The following is a 24,501-nucleotide window of genomic DNA, read 5'->3' on the forward strand; positions in this document are numbered from 1 at the left end:
TCCATGGATGTGAGGGGTACAGAAACTGACAATGCTTTTTGAGCACATTTAACATTTAAAAAAAATAAATCACTAAAAAATGATCAGTCACTGTTTTTCAGTATTTTGGATATCGAAGAGCAGTGTGTCCCGATTAATAACATTTATTGTTTACATTTGTCTTTTGTGATGAAATATAATTTTTTTAGTGATGTAACTTCAATATATGTATGTTACAAAGACAAACATTGATTTCCTAGACACACGAGCTGTGAAACGTGGAAACTGAAGTGACATTTGGTTTTTCAAAATCCATCACATCAGTTATAACAAGTGAGTGATCAGAAAATACAAGATGCAGCCACATGTTGTAGACATCTACTGACATCGCAAGCACTTCATAACCTCTGCAAAAATCCAATTGTAAGTTCAAAATAATTAATGTAAAAATATATTAAACAATATGCATGGATCTGTTCATAAATTTAGTCATAAAAATAAAAGCTCAAATAGATGTAAATGCAACATGGTTTATTATTTTATAACTGCTTCTGCAAATGCTCATGCCCACATCAGTGATATTGAGGCAAGTTGCTTTTTATGTCTACTTGGGCCGTTATTTTTCTCATTAAATATGTAAAAATTTTGAAACTAACTTTTACCAAAATACGACTTCTAATTAGGCAGCAAAAGCAAAAGCACGATTTTGTCTTTAATCTTCATAATTTTGCGACAAAACGACCAAAAACAGTCTCACTTTCAGAGATGAAAATTTTTCGCCACGTCTGTTTACAAACAGCTGATCGCTGATGACGCAATGTTTATTTTCACAGCTGTTCAATAAATATGTTTCGCGCTCAATAATTTTCGGAAATAAATGCACATTAACGAACTTCCGAACTTGCTATTCCATCGAGGCGTAAAAGTGTAACTTGTAAATCACTTGTGCAGCAAAAAAACACAATCTACTATCGTTCTTGGACCAATGAAACGTTACTTCTTTATTTGAGTTTGCATTTGGCAAAAGGTCATCACGCGGAAAACTTTTTATGAAAAAGAATTTATTGCCCATTCATTGGCACAAAACAAAACCGGAGATAGCCAGCAATAGCTGAATTTCGGCACTGGAAACTTCTGAAAAATTTTACGTCATAACTAACCACTGAAATCATATTTGGCAAACTCATGAATTATTGCGTCACGTTAATTAGATTCAGAAAACATTACTAATAAATTTTTCAAAACAACTGCGGTAAATTAAAACACCAAATTTTATTTTAACTCCAAAAGTGCAATTTTTTCCCCAAATTCATGCCGCAATTGATAACAAAGTATTTTTTTATGATATCACTTTTCATGACATGGTCGTTAGTGCGTGACCAAATTTCCACAAAAAGCTTGTCAACAAACATTTTTTGACAAATCTCAACGTTTACATGTGATTTTATGGATTCCTTTTATTCTATGTTTAAATAAATCTCTGTCTGCCTTATCAAGTAACAGCACAAACATAATAAAGAGATATTTTACCCAATGCAAAACAACACGGAAGGATCTAAAAGAAAACTTTATTTACGCCAAAAACATGCACCAGATTTTGAACACAAGCGAAAGCATACATAATAGGATCCACTAAAATAGGACATTTCATTTACTGGAACCATGCCTTCTACAAAACACATCTTCTATTAAAACTATTTCAGCAACCTTACTGTCTGAGGCGATGCAATGTCAAATGTTTTCAAGCAGGAAGGTTTGTGAAATCAAGGGACACACTAATGAACATATACAGCAATTAGGCTACAAATACAAAGTAGAAACAACAATTGGTGCTGAAAGGATAGGGGTTTATATCTACATAAGTTAGCCTGTTTGAATCAAAACATAAAAATAACAGCTTGAATTTAAATGTAACATGTCTTATCTTATGTTACCTTCTGAGACCAACACATTACACCCAAAATGAAAAATGGAAAGACACAATCCCACTATACGCACACATGGCTTAAAGAGTGTAAATTTGTAAAGTATTTTCTATGACCGGCTTCAATTAAACAGCTTTAAAAACCTACAGTGAAGAAAAAGGTGCAAAAACCAGGGGTTTCCGTACTTTGCCATAACACAAAACACTTGCTGTAAAAAAATTGCATACCCGACACATTAAACCATCAATACTCTAGTGGATAATCTTGAAAATACCGTACAAAAGTGTGTGTGTGGGGGGACAAAGAAAATAATCCAATGACTTATGCAAATAAAATTAAACGGTTTTCACGAACCAATTCGGAATTGCAGTCAGACATAGCTTGAAAAGTTTCAATTCGTTAATGCAAGCAAAACGGAAATGACAAGCGAACTTCATTTTTTTTCGAGTGCAAGACTATTAACGCGATTAAATCAGGTCGTTCTTAATATACCTTATTGGCTATAAAACGTGAACGAAATGAGATAAAATCAAACGGTTTTCACGAGCCAATTCGGAATTGCAGTGAGACATAGCTTGAAAAGTTTCAATTCGTTCATGTAAGCAAAACGGAAATGACAAGCGAACTTCATTTTTTTCGAGGGCAAGACTATTAACGCGATTAAATCAGGTCGTTCTTAATATACCTTATTGGCTATGAAACGTAAACGAAATGAGATAAAATTAAACGGTTTTCACGAGCTAATTCGGAATTGCAGTGAGACATAGCTTGAAAATTTTCAATTCGTTCATGTAAGCAAAACGGAAATGACAAGCAAACTTCATTTTTTTTCGAGGGCAAGACTATTAACGCGATTAAATCAGGTCGTTCTTAATATACCTTATTGGCTATAAAACGTAAACGAAATGAGATAAAATTAAACGGTTTTCACGAGCCAATTCGGAATTCCAGTCAAACATAGCTTGAAAAGTTTCAATTCGTCATGTAAGCAAAACGGAAATGACAAGCGAACTTCATTTTTTTTCGAGGGCAAGACTATTAACGCGATTAAATCAGGTCGTTCTTAATATACCTTATTGGCTATAAAACGTAAACGAAATGAGATAAAATTAAACGGTTTTCACGAGCCAATTCGGAATTGCAGTGAGACATAGCTTGAAAATTTTCAATTCGTTCATGTAAGCAAAACGGAAATGACAAGCAAACTTCATTTTTTTTCGAGGGCAAGACTAATAACGCGATTAAATCAGGTCGTTCTTAATATACCTCACTGGCCATAAAACGTAAACGAAATGAGATAAAATTAAACGGTTTTCACGAGCCAATTAGGAATTCCAGTCAGACACAGCTTGAAAAGTTTCAATTCGTTCATGTAAGCAAAACGGAAATGACAAGCGAACTTCATACTGTTTTTCGGGGACACGACTATTAACGCAATTAAATCAGGTCGTTCTTAATATACCTTATCGGCTATAAAACGTAAACGAAATGAGACAAAATTAAACGGTTTTCACGAACCAATTCGGAATTGCAGTGAGACATAGCTTGAAAAGTTTCAATTCGTTCATGTAAGCAAAACGGAAATGACAAGCGAACTTCATTTTTTTTCGAGGGCAAGACTATTAACGCGATTAAATCAGGTCGTTCTTAATATACCTTATTGGCTATAAAACGTAAACGAAATGAGATAAAATTAAACGGTCTTCACGAGCCAATTCGGAATTCCAGTCAGACATAGCTTGAAAAGTTTCAATTCGTTCATGCAAGCAAAACGGAAATGACAAGCGAACTTCTTTTTTTTCGTGGGCAAGACTATTAACGCAATCAAATCAGGTCGTTCTTAATATACCTTATTGGCTACAAAACGTAAACGAAATGAGATAAAATTAAACGGTTTTCACGAGCCAATTCGGAATTGCAGTCAAAAATAGCTTGAAAAGTTTCAAATCGTTCATGTAAGCAAAACGGAAATGACAAGCGAACTTCATTTTTTTTCGAGGGCAAGACTATTAACGCGATTAAATCAGGTCGTTCTTAATATACCTTACTGGCTATAAAACGTAAACGAAATGAGATAAAATTAAACGGTTTTCAAGAGCCAATTCGGAATTGCAGTGAGACATAGCTTGAAAAGTTACAGTTCGTTCATGTAAGCAAAACGGAAATGACAAGCGAACTTCATACTGTTTTTCGGGGACACGACTATTAACGCGATTAAATCAGGTCGTTCTTAATATACCTTACTGGCTATAAAACGTAAACGAAATGAGATAAAATTAAACGGTTTTCAAGAGCCAATTCGGAATTGCAGTGAGACATAGCTTGAAAAGTTACAGTTCGTTCATGTAAGCAAAACGGAAATGACAAGCGAACTTCATACTGTTTTTCGGGGACACGACTATTAACGCGATTAAATCAGGTCGTTCTTAATATACCTTACTGGCTATAAAACGTAAACGAAATGAGATAAAATTAAACGGTTTTCACGAACCAATTCGGAATTGCAGTCAGACATAGCTTGAAAAGTTTCAATTCGTTCATGTAAGCAAAACGGAAATGACAAGCGAACTTCTTTTTTTCGAGGGCAAGACTATTAACGCGATTAAATCAGGTCGTTCTTAATATACCTTATTGGCTATAAAACGTAAACGAAATGAGATAAAATTAAACGGTTTTCAAAAGCCAATTCGGAATTGCAGTGAGACATAGCTTGAAAAGTTACAGTTCGTTCATGTAAGCAAAACGGAAATGACAAGCGAACTTCATACTGTTTTTCGGGGACACAACTATTAACGCGATTTAATCAGGTCGTTCTTAATATACCTTATTGGCCATAAAACGTAAACGAAATGAGATAAAATTAACGGTTTTCACGAGCCAATTCGGAATTGCAGTCAGACATAGCTTGAAAAGTTCCAATTCGTTCATGTAAGCAAAACGGAAATGACAAGCGAACTTCATTTTTTTTCGAGTGCAAGACTATTAACGCAATTAAATCAGGTCGTTCTTAATATACCTTATCGGCTATAAAACGTAAACGAAATGAGATAAAATTAAACGGTTTTCACGAACCAATTCGGAATTGCAGTGAGACATAGCTTGAAAAGTTTCAATTCGTTCATGTAAGCAAAACGGAAATGACAAGCGAACTTCATTTTTTTTCGAGGGCAAGACTATTAACGCGATTAAATCAGGTCGTTCTTAATATACCTTATTGGCTATAAAACGTAAACGAAATGAGATAAAATTAAACGGTCTTCACGAGCCAATTCGGAATTCCAGTCAGACATAGCTTGAAAAGTTTCAATTCGTTCATGCAAGCAAAACGGAAATGACAAGCGAACTTCATTTTTTTTCGTGGGCAAGACTATTAACGCAATCAAATCAGGTCGTTCTTAATATACCTTATTGGCTACAAAACGTAAACGAAATGAGATAAAATTAAACGGTTTTCACGAGCCAATTCGGAATTGCAGTCAAAAATAGCTTGAAAAGTTTCAAATCGTTCATGTAAGCAAAACGGAAATGACAAGCGAACTTCATTTTTTTCGTGGGCAAGACTATTAACGCAATCAAATCAGGTCGTTCTTAATATACCTTATTGGCTATAAAACGTAAACGAAATGAGATAAAATTAAACGGTTTTCAAGAGCCAATTCGGAATTGCAGTGAGACATAGCTTGAAAAGTTACAGTTCGTTCATGTAAGCAAAACGGAAATGACAAGCGAACTTCATACTGTTTTTCGGGGACACGACTATTAACGCGATTAAATCAGGTCGTTCTTAATATACCTTACTGGCTATAAAACGTAAACGAAATGAGATAAAACTAGAAGGGTGGCTTAGCACATATTGTCATTGCCTATACACTATAACCTATTTTAAAACATTTATATCTTTCCTATGCTTATTTTATATTGGGTCCCACATTATCCAGCGTCTTTTATAACCCTAGTTGTTTCTGCAGGCAGAAACTCATGGGTCCCCACACATGCAAAGCTAAAAATAATGCATTTCAAGAGATTACCATGAGAAAGTCGGGTGTTGTAAGGTAAAACACAGTGATCAGCACTGGGCTTAAATAATAATACTATGAAACCACAATAATTCAATCAATAGTACTACAAAATTTGAGCCCAATCCGCCAATGTTTAAAGGTTTGACCACTAGAGGTGTTTTGAGCAACAACCATTAATGCTTCTGACTACATAGGGCTGTTAACAACCCCCTAACTGCCATGCCACAAAAACATCCAACAAGCAACCCACAAACACAAGTAACACACAACTGGTTGCCCTTGTAACACTATTGGGCCACAGAAATCTTTCGTTTGTGGTGCCCAATAACATACAAATACGTTTTACACTTTGGGGGCTAGTGGGGTGAATGTTGGGGCTACAGGGTTGAACACAACAATCAACACCTATAAATGGCCTCTTCTTCAAGCTATCCAAATTTCAGCTCATTCCGACACTGTTTAAAACCTCACCCATTTTAAGGGGTTAACAGGGTAAATACTGGGGTTATCAACACAAACAAAGTGGGAAGCACATCTACATAACTATCTTTACCATATGTGTAAATTTCAGCCAAATCCATTAAACATTTGATGGCAAAACGAGTCGGAAAAACTTTGCGGGGTAAAAAAACATTTTAGGGGGCTAGTGGGGTAAGTACTAGGGTTATCAACACAAACAAAGTGGGATGCACATCTACATAACTATATCTACCATCTGTGCAAGTTTCACCCAAATCCATTATACATTTGATGGAAAAAAGAGTCGGACAAACTATGGGTGAAAAAAAACATTTCAGGGGGCTAGCGGGATAAATAGTGGGGTTATCATCACAAACCAAGTGGGATGCACATCTACATAACTATATCTACCATCTGTGCAAATTTCACCCAAATCCATTAAACATTTGATGGAAAAACGAGTCGGACAAACTTTGGGTGAAACAAACCATTTTAGGGGGCTAGCGGGGTAAATAGTGGGGTTATCAACACAAACAAAGTGGGATGCACATCTACATAACTATACCTACCATCTGTGTAAGTTTCATCTAAATTCATTAAACATTTGATGGCAAAACGAGTCGGACAAACTTTGGGGTAAAAGGGGGCTAGCGGGGTAAATACTGGGGTTATCAACAAAAACAAAGTGGGATGCACATCTACATAACTATATCTACCATCTGTGTAAATTTCATCAAAATCCATCAAACATTTCATGGAAAAACGAGTCGGACAAACTTTGGGGGAGAAAAAAAAAAGAAGAAAAAAAAAGAAAAAAAAAGAAAAAAAAAGAAAAAAAAAGAAAAAAAAAGAAAAAAAAAAAAAAAACAATTTGAGTAAAATCAATATGTGTCCCCTTCAGGGAAGGGGACCCATAATTAAACGGTTTTCAAGAGCCAATTCGGAATTGCAGTGAGACATAGCTTGAAAAGTTACAGTTCGTTCATGTAAGCAAAACGGAAATGACAAGCGAACTTCATACTGTTTTTCGGGGACACGACTATTAACGCGATTAAATCAGGTCGTTCTTAATATACCTTACTGGCTATAAAACGTAAACGAAATGAGATAAAATTAAACGGTTTTCACGAACCAATTCGGAATTGCAGTCAGACATAGCTTGAAAAGTTTCAATTCGTTCATGTAAGCAAAACGGAAATGACAAGCGAACTTCTTTTTTTTCGAGGGCAAGACTATTAACGCGATTAAATCAGGTCGTTCTTAATATACCTTATTGGCTATAAAACGTAAACGAAATGAGATAAAATTAAACGGTTTTCAAAAGCCAATTCGGAATTGCAGTGAGACATAGCTTGAAAAGTTACAGTTCGTTCATGTAAGCAAAACGGAAATGACAAGCGAACTTCATACTGTTTTTCGGGGACACAACTATTAACGCGATTAAATCAGGTCGTTCTTAATATACCTTACTGGCTATAAAACGTAAACGAAATGAGATAAAATTAAACGGTTTTCACGAACCAATTCGGAATTGCAGTCAGACATAGCTTGAAAAGTTTCAATTCGTTCATGTAAGCAAAACGGAAATGACAAGCGAACTTCATTTTTTTTCGAGGGCAAGACTATTAACGCGATTAAATCAGGTCGTTCTTAATATACCTTATTGGCTATAAAACTTAAACGAAATGAGATAAAATTAAACGGGTTTCACGAGCCAATTCGGAATTGCATTTAGACATAGCTTAAAAAGTTTCAATTCGTTCATGTAAGCAAAACGGAAATGACAAGCGAACTTCATTGTTTTTCGAGTGCAAGACTATTAACGCGATTAAATCAGGTCGTTCTTAATATACCTTATCGGCTATAAAACGTAAACGAAATGAGATAAAATTAAACGGTTTTCACGAGCCAATTCGGAATTGCAGTGAGACATAGCTTGAAAAGTTTCAATTCGTTCATGTAAGCAAAACGGAAATGACAAGCGAACTTCATTTTTTTTCGAGGGCAAGACTATTAACGCGATTAAATCAGGTCGTTCTTAATATACCTTATTGGCTATAAAACGTAAACGAAATGAGATAAAATCAAACGGTTTTCACGAACCAATTCGGAATTGCAGTGAGACATAGCTTGAAAAGTTTCAATTCGTTCATGTAAGCAAAACGGAAATGACAAGCGAACTTCTTTTTTTTTCGAGGGCAAGACTATTAACGCGATTAAATCAGGTCGTTCTTAATATACCTTATTGGCTATAAAACGTAAACGAAATGAGATAAAATTAAACGGTTTTCACGAGCCAATTCGGAATTGCAGTGAGACATAGCTTGAAAAGTTTCAATTCGTTAATGTAAGCAAAACGGAAATGACAAGCGAACTTCATTTTTTTTTCGAGTGCAAGACTATTAACGCGATCAAATCAGGTCGTTCTTAATATACCTTATTGGCTATAAAACGTAAACGAAATGAGATAAAATTAAACGGTTTTCACGAGCCAATTCGGAATTGCAGTGAGACATAGCTTGAAAAGTTACAGTTCGTTCATGTAAGCAAAACGGAAATGACAAACGAACTTCATTTTTTTTCGAGTGCAATACTATTAACGCGATTAAATCAGGTCGTTCTTAATATACCTTATTGGCTATAAAACGTAAACGAAATGAGATAAAATCAAACGGTTTTCGCGAACCAATTCGGAATTGCAGTGAGACATAGCTTGAAAAGTTTCAATTCGTTCATGTAAGCAAAACGGAAATGACAAGCGAACTTCATTTTTTTTTCGAGGGCAAGACTATTAACGCGATTAAATCAGGTCGTTCTTAATATACCTTATTGGCTATAAAACGTAAACGAAATGAGATAAAATTAAACGGTTTTCACGAGCCAATTCGGAATTGCAGTCAAAAATAGCTTGAAAAGTTTCAAATCGTTCATGTAAGCAAAACGGAAATGACAAGCGAACTTCATTTTTTTTTCGAGGGCAAGACTATTAACGCGATTAAATCAGGTCGTTCTTAATATACCTTATTGGCTACAAAACGTAAACGAAATGAGATAAAATTAAACGGTTTTCACGAGCCAATTCGGAATTGCAGTCAAAAATAGCTTGAAAAGTTTCAAATCGTTCATGTAAGCAAAACGGAAATGACAAGCGAACTTCATTTTTTTTCGAGGGCAAGACTATTAACGCGATTAAATCAGGTCGTTCTTAATATACCTTATTGGCTATAAAACGTAAACGAAATGAGATAAAATTAAACGGTTTTCAAGAGCCAATTCGGAATTGCAGTGAGACATAGCTTGAAAAGTTACAGTTCGTTCATGTAAGCAAAACGGAAATGACAAGCGAACTTCATACTGTTTTTCGGGGACACGACTATTAACGCGATTAAATCAGGTCGTTCTTAATATACCTTACTGGCTATAAAACGTAAACGAAATGAGATAAAATTAAACGGTTTTCAAGAGCCAATTCGGAATTGCAGTGAGACATAGCTTGAAAAGTTACAGTTCGTTCATGTAAGCAAAACGGAAATGACAAGCGAACTTCATACTGTTTTTCGGGGACACGACTATTAACGCGATCAAATCAGGTCGTTCTTAATATACCTTATTGGCTATAAAACGTAAACGAAATGAGATAAAATTAAACGGTTTTCACGAGCCAATTCGGAATTGCAGTGAGACATAGCTTGAAAAGTTACAGTTCGTTCATGTAAGCAAAACGGAAATGACAAACGAACTTCATTTTTTTTCGAGTGCAATACTATTAACGCGATTAAATCAGGTCGTTCTTAATATACCTTATTGGCTATAAAACGTAAACGAAATGAGATAAAATCAAACGGTTTTCGCGAACCAATTCGGAATTGCAGTGAGACATAGCTTGAAAAGTTTCAATTCGTTCATGTAAGCAAAACGGAAATGACAAGCGAACTTCATTTTTTTTTCGAGGGCAAGACTATTAACGCGATTAAATCAGGTCGTTCTTAATATACCTTATTGGCTATAAAACGTAAACGAAATGAGATAAAATTAAACGGTTTTCACGAGCCAATTCGGAATTGCAGTCAAAAATAGCTTGAAAAGTGTCAAATCGTTCATGTAAGCAAAACGGAAATGACAAGCGAACTTCATTTTTTTTTCGAGGGCAAGACTATTAACGCGATTAAATCAGGTCGTTCTTAATATACCTTATTGGCTACAAAACGTAAACGAAATGAGATAAAATTAAACGGTTTTCACGAGCCAATTCGGAATTGCAGTCAAAAATAGCTTGAAAAGTTTCAATTCGTTCATGTAAGCAAAACGGAAATGACAAGCGAACTTCATTTTTTTTCGAGGGCAAGACTATTAACGCGATTAAATCAGGTCGTTCTTAATATACCTTATTGGCTATAAAACGTAAACGAAATGAGATAAAATTAAACGGTTTTCAAGAGCCAATTCGGAATTGCAGTGAGACATAGCTTGAAAAGTTACAGTTCGTTCATGTAAGCAAAACGGAAATGACAAGCGAACTTCATACTGTTTTTCGGGGACACGACTATTAACGCGATTAAATCAGGTCGTTCTTAATATACCTTACTGGCTATAAAACGTAAACGAAATGAGATAAAATTAAACGGTTTTCAAGAGCCAATTCGGAATTGCAGTGAGACATAGCTTGAAAAGTTACAGTTCGTTCATGTAAGCAAAACGGAAATGACAAGCGAACTTCATACTGTTTTTCGGGGACACGACTATTAACGCGATTAAATCAGGTCGTTCTTAATATACCTTACTGGCTATAAAACGTAAACGAAATGAGATAAAATTAAACGGTTTTCACGAACCAATTCGAAATTGCAGTCAGACATAGCTTGAAAAGTTTCAATTCGTTCATGTAAGCAAAACGGAAATGACAAGCGAACTTCTTTTTTTCGAGGGCAAGACTATTAACGCGATTAAATCAGGTCGTTCTTAATATACCTTATTGGCTATAAAACGTAAACGAAATGAGATAAAATTAAACGGTTTTCAAAAGCCAATTCGGAATTGCAGTGAGACATAGCTTGAAAAGTTACAGTTCGTTCATGTAAGCAAAACGGAAATGACAAGCGAACTTCATACTGTTTTTCGGGGACACAACTATTAACGCGATTTAATCAGGTCGTTCTTAATATACCTTATTGGCCATAAAACGTAAACGAAATGAGATAAAATTAACGGTTTTCACGAGCCAATTCGGAATTGCAGTGAGACATAGCTTGAAAAGTTTCAATTCGTTCATGTAAGCAAAACGGAAATGACAAGCGAACTTCATTTTTTTTCGAGTGCAAGACTATTAACGCAATTAAATCAGGTCGTTCTTAATATACCTTATCGGCTATAAAACGTAAACGAAATGAGATAAAATTAAACGGTTTTCACGAACCAATTCGGAATTGCAGTGAGACATAGCTTGAAAAGTTTCAATTCGTTCATGTAAGCAAAACGGAAATGACAAGCGAACTTCATTTTTTTTCGAGGGCAAGACTATTAACGCGATTAAATCAGGTCGTTCTTAATATACCTTATTGGCTATAAAACGTAAACGAAATGAGATAAAATTAAACGGTCTTCACGAGCCAATTCGGAATTCCAGTCAGACATAGCTTGAAAAGTTTCAATTCGTTCATGCAAGCAAAACGGAAATGACAAGCGAACTTCTTTTTTTTCGTGGGCAAGACTATTAACGCAATCAAATCAGGTCGTTCTTAATATACCTTATTGGCTACAAAACGTAAACGAAATGAGATAAAATTAAACGGTTTTCACGAGCCAATTCGGAATTGCAGTCAAAAATAGCTTGAAAAGTTTCAAATCGTTCATGTAAGCAAAACGGAAATGACAAGCGAACTTCATTTTTTTTCGAGGGCAAGACTATTAACGCGATTAAATCAGGTCGTTCTTAATATACCTTATTGGCTATAAAACGTAAACGAAATGAGATAAAATTAAACGGTTTTCAAGAGCCAATTCGGAATTGCAGTGAGACATAGCTTGAAAAGTTACAGTTCGTTCATGTAAGCAAAACGGAAATGACAAGCGAACTTCATACTGTTTTTCGGGGACACGACTATTAACGCGATTAAATCAGGTCGTTCTTAATATACCTTACTGGCTATAAAACGTAAACGAAATGAGATAAAATTAAACGGTTTTCAAGAGCCAATTCGGAATTGCAGTGAGACATAGCTTGAAAAGTTACAGTTCGTTCATGTAAGCAAAACGGAAATGACAAGCGAACTTCATACTGTTTTTCGGGGACACGACTATTAACGCGATTAAATCAGGTCGTTCTTAATATACCTTACTGGCTATAAAACGTAAACGAAATGAGATAAAATTAAACGGTTTTCACGAACCAATTCGGAATTGCAGTCAGACATAGCTTGAAAAGTTTCAATTCGTTCATGTAAGCAAAACGGAAATGACAAGCGAACTTCTTTTTTTTCGAGGGCAAGACTATTAACGCGATTAAATCAGGTCGTTCTTAATATACCTTATTGGCTATAAAACGTAAACGAAATGAGATAAAATTAAACGGTTTTCAAAAGCCAATTCGGAATTGCAGTGAGACATAGCTTGAAAAGTTACAGTTCGTTCATGTAAGCAAAACGGAAATGACAAGCGAACTTCATACTGTTTTTCGGGGACACAACTATTAACGCGATTAAATCAGGTCGTTCTTAATATACCTTACTGGCTATAAAACGTAAACGAAATGAGATAAAATTAAACGGTTTTCACGAACCAATTCGGAATTGCAGTCAGACATAGCTTGAAAAGTTACAGTTCGTTCATGTAAGCAAAACAGAAATGACAAGCGAACTTCATTTTTTTTTGAGTGCAAGACGATGAACGCGGTTAAATCAGGTCGTTCTTAATATACCTTATTGGCTATAAAACGTGAACGAAATGAGATAAAATCAAACGGTTTTCACGAGCCAATTCGGAATTGCAGTGAGACATAGCTTGAAAAGTTTCAATTCGTTCATGTAAGCAAAACGGAAATGACAAGCGAACTTCATTTTTTTCGAGGGCAAGACTATTAACGCGATTAAATCAGGTCGTTCTTAATATACCTTATTGGCTATGAAACGTAAACGAAATGAGATAAAATTAAACGGTTTTCACGAGCTAATTCGGAATTGCAGTGAGACATAGCTTGAAAATTTTCAATTCGTTCATGTAAGCAAAACGGAAATGACAAGCAAACTTCATTTTTTTTCGAGGGCAAGACTATTAACGCGATTAAATCAGGTCGTTCTTAATATACCTTATTGGCTATAAAACGTAAACGAAATGAGATAAAATTAAACGGTTTTCACGAGCCAATTCGGAATTCCAGTCAAACATAGCTTGAAAAGTTTCAATTCGTCATGTAAGCAAAACGGAAATGACAAGCGAACTTCATTTTTTTTCGAGGGCAAGACTATTAACGCGATTAAATCAGGTCGTTCTTAATATACCTTATTGGCTATAAAACGTAAACGAAATGAGATAAAATTAAACGGTTTTCACGAGCCAATTCGGAATTGCAGTGAGACATAGCTTGAAAATTTTCAATTCGTTCATGTAAGCAAAACGGAAATGACAAGCAAACTTCATTTTTTTTCGAGGGCAAGACTAATAACGCGATTAAATCAGGTCGTTCTTAATATACCTCACTGGCCATAAAACGTAAACGAAATGAGATAAAATTAAACGGTTTTCACGAGCCAATTAGGAATTCCAGTCAGACACAGCTTGAAAAGTTTCAATTCGTTCATGTAAGCAAAACGGAAATGACAAGCGAACTTCATACTGTTTTTCGGGGACACGATTATTAATGCAATTAAATCAGGTCGTTCTTAATATACCTTATCGGCTATAAAACGTAAACGAAATGAGATAAAATTAAACGGTTTTCACGAACCAATTCGGAATTGCAGTGAGACATAGCTTGAAAAGTTTCAATTCGTTCATGTAAGCAAAACGGAAATGACAAGCGAACTTCATTTTTTTTCGAGGGCAAGACTATTAACGCGATTAAATCAGGTCGTTCTTAATATACCTTATTGGCTATAAAACGTAAACGAAATGAGATAAAATTAAACGGTCTTCACGAGCCAATTCGGAATTCCAGTCAGACATAGCTTGAAAAGTTTCAATTCGTTCATGCAAGCAAAACGGAAATGACAAGCGAACTTCTTTTTTTTCGTGGGCAAGACTATTAACGCAATCAAATCAGGTCGTTCTTAATATACCTTATTGGCTACAAAACGTAAACGAAATGAGATAAAATTAAACGGTTTTCACGAGCCAATTCGGAATTGCAGTCAAAAATAGCTTGAAAAGTTTCAAATCGTTCATGTAAGCAAAACGGAAATGACAAGCGAACTTCATTTTTTTTCGAGGGCAAGACTATTAACGCGATTAAATCAGGTCGTTCTTAATATACCTTATTGGCTATAAAACGTAAACGAAATGAGATAAAATTAAACGGTTTTCAAGAGCCAATTCGGAATTGCAGTGAGACATAGCTTGAAAAGTTACAGTTCGTTCATGTAAGCAAAACGGAAATGACAAGCGAACTTCATACTGTTTTTCGGGGACACGACTATTAACGCGATTAAATCAGGTCGTTCTTAATATACCTTACTGGCTATAAAACGTAAACGAAATGAGATAAAATTAAACGGTTTTCAAGAGCCAATTCGGAATTGCAGTGAGACATAGCTTGAAAAGTTACAGTTCGTTCATGTAAGCAAAACGGAAATGACAAGCGAACTTCATACTGTTTTTCGGGGACACGACTATTAACGCGATTAAATCAGGTCGTTCTTAATATACCTTACTGGCTATAAAACGTAAACGAAATGAGATAAAATTAAACGGTCTTCACGAGCCAATTCGGAATTCCAGTCAGACATAGCTTGAAAAGTTTCAATTCGTTCATGCAAGCAAAACGGAAATGACAAGCGAACTTCTTTTTTTTCGTGGGCAAGACTATTAACGCAATCAAATCAGGTCGTTCTTAATATACCTTATTGGCTACAAAACGTAAACGAAATGAGATAAAATTAAACGGTTTTCACGAGCCAATTCGGAATTGCAGTCAAAAATAGCTTGAAAAGTTTCAAATCGTTCATGTAAGCAAAACGGAAACGACAAGCGAACTTCATTTTTTTTCGAGGGCAAGACTATTAACGCGATTAAATCAGGTCGTTCTTAATATACCTTATTGGCTATAAAACGTAAACGAAATGAGATAAAATTAAACGGTTTTCAAGAGCCAATTCGGAATTGCAGTGAGACATAGCTTGAAAAGTTACAGTTCGTTCATGTAAGCAAAACGGAAATGACAAGCGAACTTCATACTGTTTTTCGGGGACACGACTATTAACGCGATTAAATCAGGTCGTTCTTAATATACCTTACTGGCTATAAAACGTAAACGAAATGAGATAAAATTAAACGGTTTTCAAGAGCCAATTCGGAATTGCAGTGAGACATAGCTTGAAAAGTTACAGTTCGTTCATGTAAGCAAAACGGAAATGACAAGCGAACTTCATACTGTTTTTCGGGGACACGACTATTAACGCGATTAAATCAGGTCGTTCTTAATATACCTTACTGGCTATAAAACGTAAACGAAATGAGATAAAATTAAACGGTTTTCACGAACCAATTCGGAATTGCAGTCAGACATAGCTTGAAAAGTTTCAATTCGTTCATGTAAGCAAAACGGAAATGACAAGCGAACTTCTTTTTTTTCGAGGGCAAGACTATTAACGCGATTAAATCAGGTCGTTCTTAATATACCTTATTGGCTATAAAACGTAAACGAAATGAGATAAAATTAAACGGTTTTCAAAAGCCAATTCGGAATTGCAGTGAGACATAGCTTGAAAAGTTACAGTTCGTTCATGTAAGCAAAACGGAAATGACAAGCGAACTTCATACTGTTTTTCGGGGACACAACTATTAACGCGATTAAATCAGGTCGTTCTTAATATACCTTACTGGCTATAAAACGTAAACGAAATGAGATAAAATTAAACGGTTTTCACGAACCAATTCGGAATTGCAGTCAGACATAGCTTGAAAAGTTTCAATTCGTTCATGTAAGCAAAACGGAAATGACAAGCGAACTTCATTTTTTTTCGAGGGCAAGACTATTAACGCGATTAAATCAGGTCGTTCTTAATATACCTTATTGGCTATAAAACGTAAACGAAATGAGATAAAATTAAACGGGTTTCACGAGCCAATTCGGAATTGCATTTAGACATAGCTTAAAAAGTTTCAATTCGTTCATGTAAGCAAAACGGAAATGACAAGCGAACTTCATTGTTTTTCGAGTGCAAGACTATTAACGCGATTAAATCAGGTCGTTCTTAATATACCTTATCGGCTATAAAACGTAAACGAAATGAGATAAAATTAAACGGTTTTCACGAGCCAATTCGGAATTGCAGTGAGACATAGCTTGAAAAGTTTCAATTCGTTCATGTAAGCAAAACGGAAATGACAAGCGAACTTCATTTTTTTTCGAGTGCAAGACTATTAACGCGATTAAATCAGGTCGTTCTTAATATACCTTATTGGCTATAAAACGTAAACGAAATGAGATAAAATCAAACGGTTTTCACGAACCAATTCGGAATTGCAGTGAGACATAGCTTGAAAAGTTTCAATTCGTTCATGTAAGCAAAACGGAAATGACAAGCGAACTTCTTTTTTTTTCGAGGGCAAGACTATTAACGCGATTAAATCAGGTCGTTCTTAATATACCTTATTGGCTATAAAACGTAAACGAAATGAGATAAAATTAAACGGTTTTCACGAGCCAATTCGGAATTGCAGTGAGACATAGCTTGAAAAGTTTCAATTCGTTCATGTAAGCAAAACGGAAATGACAAGCGAACTTCATTTTTTTTTCGAGTGCAAGACTATTAACGCGATCAAATCAGGTCGTTCTTAATATACCTTATTGGCTATAAAACGTAAACGAAATGAGATAAAATTAAACGGTTTTCACGAGCCAATTCGGAATTGCAGTGAGACATAGCTTGAAAAGTTACAGTTCGTTCATGTAAGCAAAACGGAAATGACAAACGAACTTCATTTTTTTTCGAGTGCAATACTATTAACGCGATTAAATCAGGTCGTTCTTAATATACCTTATTGGCTATAAAACGTAAACGAAATGAGATAAAATCAAACGGTTTTCGCGAACCAATTCGGAATTGCAGTGAGACATAGCTTGAAAAGTTTCAATTCGTTCATGTAAGCAAAACGGAAATGACAAGCGAACTTCATTTTTTTTTCGAGGGCAAGACTATTAACGCGATTAAATCAGGTCGTTCTTAATATACCTTATTGGCTATAAAACGTAAACGAAATGAGATAAAATTAAACGGTTTTCACGAGCCAATTCGGAATTGCAGTCAAAAATAGCTTGAAAAGTTTCAAATCGTTCATGTAAGCAAAACGGAAATGACAAGCGAACTTCATTTTTTTTTCGAGGGCAAGACTATTAACGCGATTAAATCAGGTCGTTCTTAATATACCTTATTGGCTACAAAACGTAAACGAAATGAGATAAAATTAAACGGTTTTCACGAGCCAATTCGGAATTGCAGTCAAAAATAGCTTGAAAAGTTTCAAATCGTTCATGTAAGCAAAACGGAAATGACAAGCGAACTTCATTTTTTTTCGAGGGCAAGACTATTAACGCGATTAAATCAGGTCGTTCTTAATATACCTTATTGGCTATAAAACGTAAACGAAATGAGATAAAATTAAACGGTTTTCAAGAGCCAATTCGGAATTGCAGTGAGACATAGCTTGAAAAGTTACAGTTCGTTCATGTAAGCAAAACGGAAATGACAAGCGAACTTCATACTGTTTTTCGGGGACACGACTATTAACGCGATTAAATCAGGTCGTTCTTAATATACCTTACTGGCTATAAAACGTAAACGAAATGAGATAAAATTAAACGGTTTTCAAGAGCCAATTCGGAATTGCAGTGAGACATAGCTTGAAAAGTTACAGTTCGTTCATGTAAGCAAAACGGAAATGACAAGCGAACTTCATACTGTTTTTCGGGGACACGACTATTAACGCGATTAAATCAGGTCGTTCTTAATATACCTTACTGGCTATAAAACGTAAACGAAATGAGATAAAATTAAACGGTTTTCACGAACCAATTCGGAATTGCAGTCAGACATAGCTTGAAAAGTTTCAATTCGTTCATGTAAGCAAAACGGAAATGACAAGCGAACTTCTTTTTTTCGAGGGCAAGACTATTAACGCGATTAAATCAGGTCGTTCTTAATATACCTTATTGGCTATAAAACGTAAACGAAATGAGATAAAATTAAACGGTTTTCAAAAGCCAATTCGGAATTGCAGTGAGACATAGCTTGAAAAGTTACAGTTCGTTCATGTAAGCAAAACGGAAATGACAAGCGAACTTCATACTGTTTTTCGGGGACACAACTATTAACGCGATTTAATCAGGTCGTTCTTAATATACCTTATTGGCCATAAAACGTAAACGAAATGAGATAAAATTAACGGTTTTCACGAGCCAATTCGGAATTGCAGTCAGACATAGCTTGAAAAGTTTCAATTCGTTCATGTAAGCAAAACGGAAATGACAAGCGAACTTCATTTTTTTTCGAGTGCAAGACTATTAACGCAATTAAATCAGGTCGTTCTTAATATACCTTATCGGCTATAAAACGTAAACGAAATGAGATAAAATTAAACGGTTTTCACGAACCAATTCGGAATTGCAGTGAGACATAGCTTGAAAAGTTTCAATTCGTTCATGTAAGCAAAACGGAAATGACAAGCGAACTTCATTTTTTTTTCGAGGGCAAGACTATTAACGCGATTAAATCAGGTCGTTCTTAATATACCTTATTGGCTATAAAACGTAAACGAAATGAGATAAAATTAAACGGTCTTCACGAGCCAATTCGGAATTCCAGTCAGACATAGCTTGAAAAGTTTCAATTCGTTCATGCAAGCAAAACGGAAATGACAAGCGAACTTCTTTTTTTTCGTGGGCAAGACTATTAACGCAATCAAATCAGGTCGTTCTTAATATACCTTATTGGCTACAAAACGTAAACGAAATGAGATAAAATTAAACGGTTTTCACGAGCCAATTCGGAATTGCAGTCAAAAATAGCTTGAAAAGTTTCAAATCGTTCATGTAAGCAAAACGGAAATGACAAGCGAACTTCATTTTTTTTCGAGGGCAAGACTATTAACGCGATAAAATCAGGTCGTTCTTAATATACCTTATTGGCTATAAAACGTAAACGAAATGAGATAAAATTAAACGGTTTTCAAGAGCCAATTCGGAATTGCAGTGAGACATAGCTTGAAAAGTTACAGTTCGTTCATGTAAGCAAAACGGAAATGACAAGCGAACTTCATACTGTTTTTCGGGGACACGACTATTAACGCGATTAAATCAGGTCGTTCTTAATATACCTTACTGGCTATAAAACGTAAACGAAATGAGATAAAATTAAACGGTTTTCAAGAGCCAATTCGGAATTGCAGTGAGACATAGCTTGAAAAGTTACAGTTCGTTCATGTAAGCAAAACGGAAATGACAAGCGAACTTCATACTGTTTTTCGGGGACACGACTATTAACGCGATTAAATCAGGTCGTTCTTAATATACCTTACTGGCTATAAAACGTAAACGAAATGAGATAAAATTAAACGGTTTTCACGAACCAATTCGGAATTGCAGTCAGACATAGCTTGAAAAGTTTCAATTCGTTCATGTAAGCAAAACGGAAATGACAAGCGAACTTCTTTTTTTTCGAGGGCAAGACTATTAACGCGATTAAATCAGGTCGTTCTTAATATACCTTATTGGCTATAAAACGTAAACGAAATGAGATAAAATTAAACGGTTTTCAAAAGCCAATTCGGAATTGCAGTGAGACATAGCTTGAAAAGTTACAGTTCGTTCATGTAAGCAAAACGGAAATGACAAGCGAACTTCATACTGTTTTTCGGGGACACAACTATTAACGCGATTAAATCAGGTCGTTCTTAATATACCTTACTGGCTATAAAACGTAAACGAAATGAGATAAAATTAAACGGTTTTCACGAACCAATTCGGAATTGCAGTGAGACATAGCTTGAAAAGTTTCAATTCGTTCATGTAAGCAAAACGGAAATGACAAGCGAACTTCATTTTTTTTCGAGGGCAAGACTATTAACGCGATTAAATCAGGTCGTTCTTAACATACCTTATTGGCTATAAAACGTAAACGAAATGAGATAAAATTAAACGGGTTTCACGAGCCAATTCGGAATTGCATTTAGACATAGCTTAAAAAGTTTCAATTCGTTCATGTAAGCAAAACGGAAATGACAAGCGAACTTCATTGTTTTTCGAGTGCAAGACTATTAACGCGATTAAATCAGGTCGTTCTTAATATACCTTATCGGCTATAAAACGTAAACGAAATGAGATAAAATTAAACGGTTTTCACGAGCCAATTCGGAATTGCAGTGAGACATAGCTTGAAAAGTTTCAATTCGTTCATGTAAGCAAAACGGAAATGACAAGCGAACTTCATTTTTTTTCGAGGGCAAGACTATTAACGCGATTAAATCAGGTCGTTCTTAATATACCTTATTGGCTATAAAACGTAAACGAAATGAGATAAAATCAAACGGTTTTCACGAACCAATTCGGAATTGCAGTGAGACATAGCTTGAAAAGTTTCAATTCGTTCATGTAAGCAAAACGGAAATGACAAGCGAACTTCTTTTTTTTTCGAGGGCAAGACTATTAACGCGATTAAATCAGGTCGTTCTTAATATACCTTATTGGCTATAAAACGTAAACGAAATGAGATAAAATTAAACGGTTTTCACGAGCCAATTCGGAATTGCAGTGAGACATAGCTTGAAAAGTTTCAATTCGTTCATGTAAGCAAAACGGAAATGACAAGCGAACTTCATTTTTTTTTCGAGTGCAAGACTATTAACGCGATTAAATCAGGTCGTTCTTAATATACCTTATTGGCTATAAAACGTAAACGAAATGAGATAAAATTAAACGGTTTTCACGAGCCAATTCGGAATTGCAGTGAGACATAGCTTGAAAAGTTACAGTTCGTTCATGTAAGCAAAACGGAAATGACAAACGAACTTCATTTTTTTTCGAGTGCAATACTATTAACGCGATTAAATCAGGTCGTTCTTAATATACCTTATTGGCTATAAAACGTAAACGAAATGAGATAAAATCAAACGGTTTTCGCGAACCAATTCGGAATTGCAGTGAGACATAGCTTGAAAAGTTTCAATTCGTTCATGTAAGCAAAACGGAAATGACAAGCGAACTTCATTTTTTTTTCGAGGGCAAGACTATTAACGCGATTAAATCAGGTCGTTCTTAATATACCTTATTGGCTATAAAACGTAAACGAAATGAGATAAAATTCCACGGTTTTCACGAGCCAATTCGGAATTGCAGTGAGACATAGCTTGAAAAGTTTCAATTCGTTCATGTAAGCAAAACGGAAATGACAAGCGAACTTCATTTTTTTTTCGAGTGCAAGACTATTAACGCGATCAAATCAGGTCGTTCTTAATATACCTTATTGGCTATAAAACGTAAACGAAATGAGATAAAATCAAACGGTTTTCGCGAACCAATTCGGAATTGCAGTGAGACATAGCTTGAAAAGTTTCAATTCGTTCATGTAAGCAAAACGGAAATGACAAGCGAACTTCATTTTTTTCGAGGGCAAGACTATTAACGCGATTAAATCAGGTCGTTCTTAATATACCTTATTGGCTATAAAACGTAAACGAAATGAGATAAAATTAAACGGTTTTCAAAAGCCAATTCGGAATTGCAGTGAGACATAGCTTGAAAAGTTACAGTTCGTTCATGTAAGCAAAACGGAAATGACAAGCGAACTTCATACTGTTTTTCGGGGACACAACTATTAACGCGATTAAATCAGGTCGTTCTTAATATACCTTACTGGCTATAAAACGTAAACGAAATGAGATAAAATTAAACGGTTTTCACGAACCAATTCGGAATTGCAGTCAGACATAGCTTGAAAAGTTTCAATTCGTTCATGTAAGCAAAACGGAAATGACAAGCGAACTTCATTTTTTTTCGAGGGCAAGACTATTAACGCGATTAAATCAGGTCGTTCTTAATATACCTTATTGGCTATAAAACGTAAACGAAATGAGATAAAATTAAACGGGTTTCACGAGCCAATTCGGAATTGCATTTAGACATAGCTTAAAAAGTTTCAATTCGTTCATGTAAGCAAAACGGAAATGACAAGCGAACTTCATTGTTTTTCGAGTGCAAGACTATTAACGCGATTAAATCAGGTCGTTCTTAATATACCTTATCGGCTATAAAACGTAAACGAAATGAGATAAAATTAAACGGTTTTCACGAGCCAATTCGGAATTGCAGTGAGACATAGCTTGAAAAGTTTCAATTCGTTCATGTAAGCAAAACGGAAATGACAAGCGAACTTCATTTTTTTTCGAGGGCAAGACTATTAACGCGATTAAATCAGGTCGTTCTTAATATACCTTATTGGCTATAAAACGTAAACGAAATGAGATAAAATCAAACGGTTTTCACGAACCAATTCGGAATTGCAGTGAGACATAGCTTGAAAAGTTTCAATTCGTTCATGTAAGCAAAACGGAAATGACAAGCGAACTTCTTTTTTTTTCGAGGGCAAGACTATTAACGCGATTAAATCAGGTCGTTCTTAATATACCTTATTGGCTATAAAACGTAAACGAAATGAGATAAAATTAAACGGTTTTCACGAGCCAATTCGGAATTGCAGTGAGACATAGCTTGAAAAGTTTCAATTCGTTCATGCAAGCAAAACGGAAATGACAAGCGAACTTCATTTTTTTTTCGAGTGCAAGACTATTAACGCGATCAAATCAGGTCGTTCTTAATATACCTTATTGGCTATAAAACGTAAACGAAATGAGATAAAATTAAACGGTTTTCACGAGCCAATTCGGAATTGCAGTGAGACATAGCTTGAAAAGTTACAGTTCGTTCATGTAAGCAAAACGGAAATGACAAACGAACTTCATTTTTTTTCGAGTGCAATACTATTAACGCGATTAAATCAGGTCGTTCTTAATATACCTTATTGGCTATAAAACGTAAACGAAATGAGATAAAATCAAACGGTTTTCGCGAACCAATTCGGAATTGCAGTGAGACATAGCTTGAAAAGTTTCAATTCGTTCATGTAAGCAAAACGGAAATGACAAGCGAACTTCATTTTTTTTTCTAGGGCAAGACTATTAACGCGATTAAATCAGGTCGTTCTTAATATACCTTATTGGCTATAAAACGTAAACGAAATGAGATAAAATTCCACGGTTTTCACGAGCCAATTCGGAATTGCAGTGAGACATAGCTTGAAAAGTTTCAATTCGTTCATGTAAGCAAAACGGAAATGACAAGCGAACTTCATTTTTTTTTCGAGTGCAAGACTATTAACGCGATCAAATCAGGTCGTTCTTAATATACCTTATTGGCTATAAAACGTAAACGAAATGAGATAAAATCAAACGGTTTTCGCGAACCAATTCGGAATTGCAGTGAGACATAGCTTGAAAAGTTTCAATTCGTTCATGTAAGCAAAACGGAAATGACAAGCGAACTTCATTTTTTTTTTCGAGGGCAAGACTATTAACGCGATTAAATCAGGTCGTTCTTAATATACCTTATTGGCTATAAAACGTAAACGAAATGAGATAAAATTAAACGGTTTTTACGAGCCAATTCGGAATTCCAGTCAGACAACGCTTGAAAAGTTTCAATTCGTTCATGTAAGCAAAACGGAAATGACAAGCGAACTTCATTTTTTTCGTGGGCAAGACTATTAACGCAATTAAATCAGGTCGTTCTTAATATACCTTATTGGCTACAAAACGTAAACGAAATGAGATAAAATTAAACGGTTTTCACGAGCCAATTCGGAATTGCAGTCAAAAATAGCTTGAAAAGTTTCAAATCGTTCATGTAAGCAAAACGGAAA

The 24,501-nt window shown here is 35.2% G+C and overlaps 1 protein-coding gene across 1 annotated transcript in view; it reads right to left on the reverse strand.

Annotated features, from left to right (window-relative positions):
- Positions 1-232: 232 nt before the first annotated feature.
- LOC145224734 (mitogen-activated protein kinase-binding protein 1-like) overlaps positions 233-24,501 on the reverse strand; it is a 179,639-nt gene continuing 155,370 nt past the window's right edge. The window contains exon 3 of the transcript XR_013859733.1: positions 233-386. The gene's annotated coding sequence lies outside the window, so the exon portion shown is untranslated. The remainder of the gene's footprint in view (positions 387-24,501) is intronic.

This window comes from Phallusia mammillata, chromosome 4 (assembly GCF_965637545.1).
Source record: "Phallusia mammillata chromosome 4, kaPhaMamm4.hap1.1, whole genome shotgun sequence".
Taxonomy (NCBI): domain Eukaryota; kingdom Metazoa; phylum Chordata; class Ascidiacea; order Phlebobranchia; family Ascidiidae; genus Phallusia; species Phallusia mammillata.